Raw genomic sequence first — 11,502 nt, forward strand, 5'->3', positions numbered from 1 at the left:
ACAACAACAACAACAACAACAACAACAACAACAACAACAACAACAACAATAATAATAATAATAATAATAGTAATTAAAAAGATTGTGCAGTATGTTACACGTGCCTTCACTAATGTGATTGACTTGTAGGGCACTGTAACTAGCAATAATAATTCACTCAACTAATTGATTGTAGATGTACTAGGCCATTATGCTATAGTCCCCAAACTGTTATGAACTTAGTTGGAATTACCTAAGTCGCAAGGCATCATTGCGACAATTGTCACAGACTTAGTTGGACTTGCTTAAGTCATGAAGCACCCTTGTGCCAACTTCTTAGACTTAACTATGATTGTATAAGCCATGAGACGCCCTTGTGTATATTCATTCGCAAAGAGTTAGCTTAGTTACAATCTCATGTAGGTCTCAAAGGACCTGTAAAACAGTAAGTTGATTAGTTTGAAAACAAGTAGTGGACAAATCATGATGTCTCGCGAAGAGGGGAGCTTTTCAAGTAATTCAGTAAGCACTTTGAGTGCAATAGAGAAAAGAGAGGAAGGAGAAAATAAGAACTTTAGAAAATTGAATGAATAGTTACAAGTCCACAAACAATTGCTCACTAAGTGTCGAGTGCAAAGGCAAGTTCTTGTCAAGTTAACGTGTGAACTATTGAATCTCAGATTTTAATGATGAAATCAATTAATGTGTTTGTAAACTAATCTACATTTTAAGTGACACAGAACTAGTTTCAATCAGGAAAGATAATTAAAGTAGGAAGAATCAATGTTGGGCTGAAGTGAAACATGTTAGAAGATTGGATGTCGAGCCGAGGATCGGTTGATGTATCGGCAGAAGGCTTCATGCCATGAGTTCGAGCCGGGCCTAGAAGGGTGGATATTGCACTAAGGAGATTGAAATTGCGGAGGTCAGCATACCAATTGAGCAAAAGGTAGTAAAAGAGGACGATGTGCCGAAGGATTGGCCAAAGCGCTGATGAACCAATGACATGTCAAAAAATATTTGATTAATGCTTTGTAATAATTATCTAGATCGAAGTAGTGTTAAGATATAATTGGGGTGATATTAAGTCAACTCAATTATGGGCCCATTGAACCTGAGTTGGGAATGTTTTGGGCCAAGTGAAATGCTCATTCGGTCACCCCAAGTTAGGAGGAACCACCCATGAGCTGGAAAAGTCAAGAGCACACTTTTTCATACTATCAAGTGGTGGTACCGCATAGATATAGCCTCCCAAGTGGTGACACCATTAGACTAGGTGGTGGTACTACCCAGTGTCAGTGCTATAGGTGGTGGTACCGTCCAACACAAGCGATGGTACCGCCTAGCTCAGGCGATGGTATTGCTAGGACTAGGGAAACTCAGGATAAGACATTTTTTGGCTCCATTTTTAAAGCCAATTGAGGTATATAAATACCCAAGCTATTCCTGCATGGAATAGCAAGAAAGTTGAGCAAAACTCTGTGATTCTAAAGTTGTAAACCCTATTAGAAAGTTGAGTTCCCTCATTCTGAAGCTTAGAGAGAGTTCTAAGGAGGTGTGTGAGGGATACCTTGTAAAAGAGGGGTGTAAATATTATCTCCTAAATATGTAAAATGGAGAAAGTGTAAAAGAGTAGTTGATCTTCGCCCATTGAAAGAAGACCGGATAGTGAAAGTCAGTGGCCTCGAGTAAAGAGGAATCGGGAGTGGATGTAGATCACAACGATCGAACCATTATAAAACTTGGTTTGTATTTCTATTTGTGCAATTTACCTTTATTGCAAACTGCCTTACTTTACTTTCTCATTACACTCTTCCGTACGCTTTTAAGTCAAGCGCATTTCCGATACGATTTTTTATCGAAATAAAGATTTTTCGAATTGATGTCATTTTTATCCACTGCACTAATTCACCTCCCCTCTTAGTGCTGACTCGATCCTAATAGTTGGTATCAGAGTCATGTTTTTTCTCATTTGGTTTAACACATAAGAGAAATGACTTTTATCGAATTTCAAGAGGGACTTTCTATCATTCATCCTCCTATGTTTAATGAGACGGACTACATATATTGGAAAACTCGAATGAGAGTTTTCTTACTTTCTATTAATTTAAATTTATTGAATATCATTAAAAATGACTTTTGAAAACCCTCTAGACTAATGAACAAATAGATTGATTTAGAGAAGAAAATATTTTCTTTAAATGCTAGAGCTATGAATGCTCTATTTTGTGCCTTAGACAAAAATGAATTCAATCAAATTTCTATTTGTGAAAAGGCTTATGAGATTTGGCATACACTTGAAATCATACACGAAGGCACTAGTAGAGTTAAAGACTTTAAAATTAATTTTTTGATGCATGATTTCGAGTTATTTCATATAGAACCAAGCGAAACTATTGTTAATATATACACCCATTTTATAGATGTCGTCAATAATTTAAAAGCGCTTGGTAAAAGTTTTTCAAAATTTGAATTTGTTAATAAGATATTAAGATCTTTTTCAAAGAATTGGGATCCGAAAGTAACTACAATACAAGAGGTAAAGAACTTAAATAATTTTTCTCGGGAAGAACTTATTGGTTCATTGATGACATATGAAATGACGTGCAAGGCACATGATGAACTTGAGAACAATCTTCCAAAGAACAGGAAGGACTTGACACTTTGAATAAAAGAAGACCACTCGAGCGAAAGCTCAAGTGATGATGACATAGAACTCCTCACAAGTAAATTTATAAAATTTATAAAACATGAGACTAAGAATAAAAATAAACTTAAAAAGAAGAAGTTGCCAAAGAAGAAGAAAGTATTCAAGGTGGCTTGGGATGAATCGAGCTCATCCGAAGACGAGGAGCAAACCGATGAAGACGAAGTGGTGAATTTCGCTTTGGTGACTCTCGATAATGAGGTAAACAACTTAAACGAAACCTCTTTACTTTATTTTGAAATTACTTGATGATTTTCATGAGTTTTTTTAAAATTAGTTAGTAGAAAATAAAAAAAAATATCACGCTTCTCTTTCTAGTGATTTTGAAATATAATAATTAATATTTGAGCATGACAATTGCATGTTAACTCCTAGCACTAAGCATGAAAAGTTAGATTCATTTAAAAAGAAAAATGCATTACTACAACAAATAAAATGATTTTGATTAAAAATATATTATGTTTAATGAAATCATACTTGATGTTTTAATGATGCAATGAATCATGATCATGACAACTTGAAAATTCTTATGCGAGATCATTTATTATTTGTTCTCCTACAATTATTTTGTTGTTTATTAAAGAGAATATCTTTCTTGGAATTCATGACTTAAAATTTCTTTTGAACATCTTTTACTATTTGATCTCCTAAAATTTTCTTTTGATTATTTAAGAGAAGATTTGTGAAAATGAATTATATCTTTTGGTATTCATATAATCTTTGATATTATCCTTCATGACATGATTCCTTTGTATTTGTGGTTGAAACCTTATGTTATAAGTATAGCATTGATGTTTAAAAAAAGGGTATCATTGTATTTTTCCACTCTACTTCTTCCTTATTTACAATGACAAAAGGGAGAAAGAAAATTGCTAGCATATCAACAGAACCAAAAAGTGCTAGCTTGAATGATAAACTTAAATCTCCCAAATGCATAAATTCTTCTTATATATTTTTTGATCATTATCTTGATTACTCATTTTTTTTATGACTTGAATTTTTCTTTGAATCAAGATAATTTCCTATCGTTCCTTCTATTTACAAAAGAAGAGATTTGTCAAAAATGACATATGGTCTTTTGGTATTCATGAATTAATCTTTCATTTTTGATGATTGAAATATTGATACAAATTTATCTTTATTATTTATCCTTGTCATGATGTAAAAATTGATATAAAGAGAAAAGAATTACAAAATTGTATTCTTCCCTTCTTTTTGACAATGATAAAGGGGGAGATAAAATTTGCTAGCTTGCATGATATAAAATTTATTAAAATTGCTAGCTTGATCTTCTCAAAATAGAAGTAAAATTTGCTAGCTTGCACACTTCAAGAAAATGTAAAAATAAGCTATCTTGCGCTTCTCAAAAGAGAATAAAGAAACTCACTAGCTTGAATATTCTAAAGTGATAAAAAAATTGGTTAAATAGCTAAGCTTTCATATCTCTAAAACTTGATAGTTGCACTTCTCCTTTTTGTTGATGACAAAGGGGGAGAAGATATGATAATATGAGAATCATACATGGTATAATATAATATATTTTGATATTTTGATACCATGATGATTTGAAATATTTATGATAATGCATGCAAAACTTATGATAATAATGTATGCCTATTGGGCAAAAGATCACAAAAGAGGATGATGCGTCAAAAGATTGGACAAAATGTCGATGAACCAATGATATGCCAGAAAATATTTGATTAATGCTTTATAATAATTATCTAGATCAATATAGTGTTAAGATATAATTGGGTTGGAATTAAACCAACTCAATTAGGGACCTACTGGGCCTGAGTTGGGACTGTTTTAGGCCAAATGGAAGGCCCATTCGGTCACCTCAAGTTAGGAGAAACCACCCATGAGTTGAAAAAGTCAAGAGCACACTTTTCCATACTGTCAGGCGGTGGTACTACCAAACTGGGTGGTGGTATCACCCAATGTTAAGTGGTGGTACTGTTAGTCTAGGTGGTGGTATCACCCGGACATAGTCTCCTAGGTGGTGGCACCACCCAGTGTCAATGCTGTAGGCGGTGGTACCACCAGGACTCGGGAAACCCGAGATGAAACCTTTTTTGACTCTATTTTTGAAGCCAATTGGGGTCTATAAATACCCTAGCTATTCCTGTATGGAATAGCAAGAAAGTTTGAGCAAAACTCTATGATTCTAAAGTTATAAACCCTATTAGAAATTTGAGTTCCCTCCTCCTAAAGTTTAGAGAGAGTTCTAAGGGAGGTGTGTGAGGGATACCTTATAAAAGAGGGGTGTAAAGATTGTTTCCTAAACCTGTGAAAATGAAAAAGTATAAAAGGGTAGTTGATCTTCGCCTATTGAAAGAAAATCCGGTAGTAGAAGGCAGTGGCCTCGAGTGAAGAGGAATCGGGAGTGGATGCAGGGTACAACGATCGAACCACTATAAAACTCAGTTTGCATTTCTATTTGTGTAATTTATCTTTACTGCAAACTATCTTACTTGCTTTACTTTCTCATTACACTCTTCTATATGCTTTCAAGTCAAGCACATTTCTGATACGGTTTTTTTTATCGAAACTAAGATTTTTTGAACCAACATCGTTTTTATCCGTTGTATTAATTCACACCCCCTCTTAGTGCCGACTTGATCCTAATATGAACTTGTGTAGAGTGTTCAATGCCCGACACTACCCTGAATCCCTAACCCCCTTGGTGCCACCCGGGGGGTTCAAAGGTGCTAAGATGGCTGACGTTTCACATGTAGCTGTAGTCTGTAGAAAACAAGTTATGGCATGGGAAAATAGAGTCATTTTGGGGTAGTTTTATCTAGCATAGTGAGCAATCACACTATAGCACTGCAACCTATTCGAGCTTACATTTTACAAGCAAAAACACACAAAATCAAGGCAAAACATGCTGCTAAGCATCTGTACAAGTCTGCAAAAGTGACAAACAATTTGTTGAGCGAAGTTATTATGGGTGCGCGATAACCATTCGTGACATTCTTCCCTACTTAAACTGTTGACACCTTCATCGATGCCTGTTGGTAGGCTTTGGTGGTTGCTTCTTCATGTCATAGGGCATCTTTAGGTTCCAAACTGGCTTCGGTTCACTAAGTACTCGGTCTGCTTAGCTCTATTGGATAGCTTTTATAGGAAAATCTGTAGTGACATCAAATGTACAACAGAAAAATAGAAAATAAAAATCCTAGAATTTCCTGCATAAAAGAAGGTTTCATCATTGTGCAAAAATTGGTGCGCAAAAACCTACGAAACGAAAACTACGTATACAAAAAAGATGTGTTACCTAGATAGATTATATATCCCTGAAAGATTATGAATCTATGGGAGAGGATGAAGGAGGTCAATTGTCTTCCTCTCTAGCGATGATCCACATGACAAGGGCTATGAAGACACTCCTCAAATCGCTACCTAAATCTCTTACTAGTGCACACCATACAATCAAGAAGGGGCTACCCCTTCTTGCTGTCCACATGACCCACATAGGGGCTATAGGTTGAGGAGGAGAAGGGGAGAGGAGAATAAGAGGTAGTAGCTAAAAAGCCTAGCCCATGGCCCTTTGGTTCCCTCCTATTTATAAAGGTCCCCTATCAACTTAACCCTAATGGATCCTGCCATATTGGGTATTGGATGCTATTCATAGGTGCTCTATAAGCCAATCACGTGAGGGATAACACTTGTAACTAGACACGTAGTCTTTTTGCTTATTATTATTATATGATATTTTTATCACTTTATATTGCCTGTTGCATAAATATATTGTGATATCCATGGATCTATGCAATGGGAATCATATCGTGATGAGTTCATGATAATGAGACCGATTCACCTTTAAACATAAATCCTAAATAATCCCGGTCATAAGTTACTCGAGAGGGACATCGATATAACTTGACAAATTAATTTACTCTATACTAGTCCATATGATGGATGCAGCTGATCTCATAGCTACTCATGTGGGGACACTAGGGATACAATGCAGGTGCTCATTAGAGAATGAGTTTGCTGATTGATTCGCTCATGGAATGTTGGATGGTTAATGATGTCTTATTATTAGACAGTGATTCTATCATCCTAGTGGTGTATATGATCCTTAGATTTGAGATTCTAAAGACATCCTGTATGAGTACTCCACTCTTTGATACTGAACTTATAGGTCTAGAGGTTCCAAATCTAGCACAACCGGTCATCGGGAGTGGCAACCAACCTTACGAGGGCTATTAAGTATCGATAGAGGATTATCCACTCTCGATGTCATGAGAAGAATATCCCATGTATTCTTGCTCAAACAAATCCTTGGTTAAGGTTATTCGAATTGAGAGAGAAAAAGTTCTTCGGGAGAATCCGATCAGAGCAAGACTCGAGTAGAAACTTTATGGGCCTGATAGTACCATGCCAAGTATATGGTCTCTAGGGTATTAAATAGATGAGGGACTATAGATACATGATAATTGAGGATAGATAGGTCCAAAGGATTGGATTCCCCTATATCGTTTGGGGACTGCGACGTAATGGCATAGTACGTCTATAATCGATGAGTCGAGTGAATTATTATAGAGATAATAATTCACTAAGTCATAAGAAATTTTGATAGGTATGACTCATGGTCAGCTCGTTATTGAGCCTAGAGGGTTACATATAAAAGATATTATGACGAGTAGATGTTCGGATATGAGATATCCGTTGGAGCCCTTATCTTATTGGATATCCAATAAGCCCTTGAATTATTGGACCGTATGGATGAGATTCAATAAGAGCCAATAAGAGATTATTGGGTATAGACCCACTAATCTAAGAGGCTTGGGTAGTTGGATGGAGATATAGTACCAAATATTGTAGGATCCATTAGGGTTAAGTTGATATGGGGCCTCTATAAATAGGAGGGAAACAAAGACCCATAGGCTAGAGGTTTTTTTTGGCAGCCACCTTATATTCTCCTCTCTCCCTCTCCTTATCATACTATAGCCCCCATTTGGGGTGTGTGGATAGCAAGAAGGGGCAGCCCCTTCTTGATTGCGTAGGTGCAAGGAAGAGTTTTGGGCAGCGATTTGAGTAGCATCTTCGCAGCCCCTACTATGTGAATCACCACTAGAGAAGAGGACAGTTGACCTCCTTCATCCTCTCTCATAGATCTATAGGTTTCTAGGGATAAATGATCTTCCTAGTATGAGAAACGAGTTGGCACTAAGAGGAGGGGGTGAATTAGTGCATTGGTAAAAACGTCGATTTCGTGAATCTTTCATACTGTCACGGACAAGCTTTGAAACAGGATATTTGATGTAATGCTTATGTATGTCTGTGTCTTTTGGTATGTTCATGCTTTGCACAATATGTAAAAGGATGACCGAAGGCTTAATAGTCTCATTTTAGTTAGGTTTGGTGGCAGCTTTAGGCTTGTAAATAAAGGTTGTGTCATGTGGACACTTGTGAGAGATTTTCGATCTGTAGTGGACCATTTTGACCCTTTATTGTGCAACTGTTTAGAGCTTGTAAAGTCTATTTGTAATTTACATTGTCTATGAAGTGTTTTTAGAGATATTTGCTTGTGGATCCCGAGTGAGGCATTCTCTCTAACCCGTTTTCTCTTTTGTAGGTCCTAAGGGACCATGGGAGGTTTCGGGGAGGCTGACCTTTGCAGACGGACACGCAAGGGTGCCGCACGACTTTGGCAAAACTAGCTAAGTCCGTAATAGATGGTATCAGAGCGGGATAAGCACTCATAGAAACACTTAGCATGCAAACGTGGGAGACCTAGCGGGGCTGCGTTTAGGGCAATCAGCACACGCGCGACCGTTTGGGGGAAAACAGGCATGGAGATGTAGGGAAAAGGAGTCGCTCGGAGGAGCAGGCATCTGATATTGGCATTCAGAGGAATGGCCAACCCTTTGCACAAGAGGCACCACGAGAACAGGTAATCTTGGAAGAATGCAGAGCGCACAAAGGTTGGGATGGCTGAGTTTGAGCTACGGCTCAACGTTGACAACTATACTTGATGGTGCTTAAGGCAAGCGATGCGCTTGGTAAAGGATGAGACCATGCAAGGTGAAATAAGTTGCTCATCGACCAAAAGAGTTGTGCAAATCTCACAGAGGTGAGGGGAATTGCTAAATCGAAGAATTCGGTACTATTGCATGGGCTTATATGCGGACGATGGAATGTTCGCGACCATCCCAAGGTGACCGAAACTCGACGCCATGGAGCATTGAAACTTTCTCTTTGGCATGTGAAGGATGCATTCGTAGGAGGCTGAAGTGTGCAACAAGTTTAGTATGTTGCTAGGCCTTATGTGGTGTAGCGGGGGTTGTATTGATATGGAGTCATAATCTAGCAAGTGTGTTTGTAGGAGGTAGAACAATGCATAGTTTGTTTAGCAAATCGGAGTAGTCCAAGGGGATGGTGGTCTCCGAAACGAAGAGAGATGTTGCTCTAATGGGACAATTATCCAGGTGGGATAGATCCCGATTTCTCCAAAGAAAGAATCATATGGGACGGACTGCACATATTGAGGAGGAGTACCTCAACAAACAGCAAATCCACGAAGCTCAATGGACCGAGCAAGCGGCGAGGAGTCGTCGCATGATCCTGCTTGAGAGAATGCATTAGTGGATGCATTGCGAGATCAAGTGGGGGAGCGACCCAAAGCAACACAAATGAAGGCATACTTGGATTTGATATGGAGATCGGACTCAAGGGAGGGCTGACCCGTGGAATGGTGGGCGCAAGGGCCACCATCAACTCAATGCAAAACGAGGAGCAGAGCAACTTGGGTGTAACTTAGCGAAGTACCCAAGCTGCATGAAGGGAGCCAGCATAGAAGATTGAATATGGAGCGGAGGCACAGTGTTTTCCTTAGACAGAGGTTAAGGACATGAACTCTTGTAAAGGCAAGAGGCAGGATTATGTTGTTCCATGGGTCCTTCATTCTGATGGAGCAGACTCATCTTGCATGGTGCCAAAGATAAAGGGAGCTTCTGGGCACATGCACCTTATCTCGAAGAAGCATTTGATGGAGGAACCGAGGCCACTCAACTTGCGGAGGCGAAGTTGGGTTCAAAAGGCCTTGGCACGAGGCAAGAGGACGCAAAGGTGGGTACTCTTGAAGAATATGCCATAATGTTGCCAGTCAAGTTGCTAGGCAGGAAGCGGTGCACAACGGAGATTATGCTGGTAGGGGCAAAGGCCCAGGATCCAGACAATGGTGCACCATTTTCAGCGAAGTCGGTGGACTTTAGGAGCTACTAGGCGACGGACTGTCCTAGAGCAGTGCTTCATCTAGGTGTGACCCAAGAGTGGGTGGATGAAGGTCGATTGTCAAATGAGCGAACAAAGTCGAAGGTGGAAGAGACCTTGCAATGTATTGGCAGAGGCTACATATGGATGGATCACAATTCGAGTTCATCCCATAAGGATTAGAATGCAATAGAGATGTCACCAGGAGGCGACATGGTGCAGCGGATCGTGGTAGAACAGTTCGTGGCAATGCGATACACACGACATTGTCCCTTGAGGGACTAGATCATACAGAGGTTTGATCGAGAGCTACTCGAAGCTCCACTTCAGTGAACAATACGACGACAAGAAGGGCTATGGATTCAAGGAGTGAAGGCCATGGTACCGCAGAGGCAGGTCTTCTGTGGGTGCATCGAATTTTACATCGGATGAAAGCCTTGATCATCAGCATATGGGGGCTGTGTTCCACCAAGGGAAAAGTTCAAATGCAAGTACCAATGAGTCCCATGGGAGGGACTTGATCATACAGAGGTATGATCGAAGCATCTGGAGAGTTGGACTGCTCCAGAGCCCATATTCGCTTAAGGGAGCCCGGCAAGTTAGAGGATGAGGTCGAGTAAGCGAACATTGCTACCAAGGAAGCTAAGGAGAACAGAATCGGTGCAAACCCTACAATGTGATGGCAGAGACCATGCATGGGAGTTGCAGTCTATCTTTTCATCGACCAAAGGGAGCTGCTTGGAGAACACAGAGGTGTTGAAGCAGGGGGTCGAAAGGGGCGAGGAAGCGACGACGAGTCTAGAGGGACTTAGCTACCTAAAATCAAGCATCAGTTAGAATGGAGGTGGACTCGAAAGAGTGCCACGAAGACATATCTACTGATTGTGATAAAAAGGGATGCAGATGCGAGGCGACGGATAGTAGGGCCATGGGCATGGCAGCGCCATAGTACCGCAGATGCGGGACTTCCGCGAAAGTCATTGATCACTTGCTCTCACAGAGGGAGAGCACTTAGTCGTGAAAGGGTCGAGGAGGCGGAGCATGTAGAGGCAAACTCCAAGTACTGAGACAAGGCTGAAGGGCAAAGGCCAAGGAACTTCGTAAGACCGGTGTCAACGAGCTTCTCATCAAGATAGCTGAAAGTGAAGGACTTCAGGTCATGCAAGAGTGCACGACCAAGGAACGAAGCAGGCAGTACATAGTGCTGTATCTTTACTACTCAGTGGAGTAGGCGGCAGGGTTGATGGAGAAGACGGTACAATCCTAGAGGTGATCAAATCTATTAGAGAATTACTCTAAGTTGGGGTAAAAACTTCCTGCATTCTAGAAGTTTGATGACATTGAGAAGGTGAATCAGAGTAACTAACTCAATGCAAGGAGTGCAAACACTTAAAGTGCTTCAGAAGTGTGAGCAAAGAGCAAGCGAAGGCCAGTAACCAGCTCGATGCATGGAGTACAACCTCGAGGAGGCGGGCAAAGTCAAGTAACCTTTGTCTTCTCAACCCTTAAGAGAATGGGTGAAATCGAGTACCCTAATTCTCTTATCTATCTAGCAGAGGAGTTGTTAGAACCCTTACAGATTCTAAACTTGG

The sequence above is a fragment of the Musa acuminata genome, chromosome BXJ2-10 (assembly GCF_036884655.1).
Source record: "Musa acuminata AAA Group cultivar baxijiao chromosome BXJ2-10, Cavendish_Baxijiao_AAA, whole genome shotgun sequence".
Lineage (NCBI taxonomy): Eukaryota > Viridiplantae > Streptophyta > Magnoliopsida > Zingiberales > Musaceae > Musa > Musa acuminata.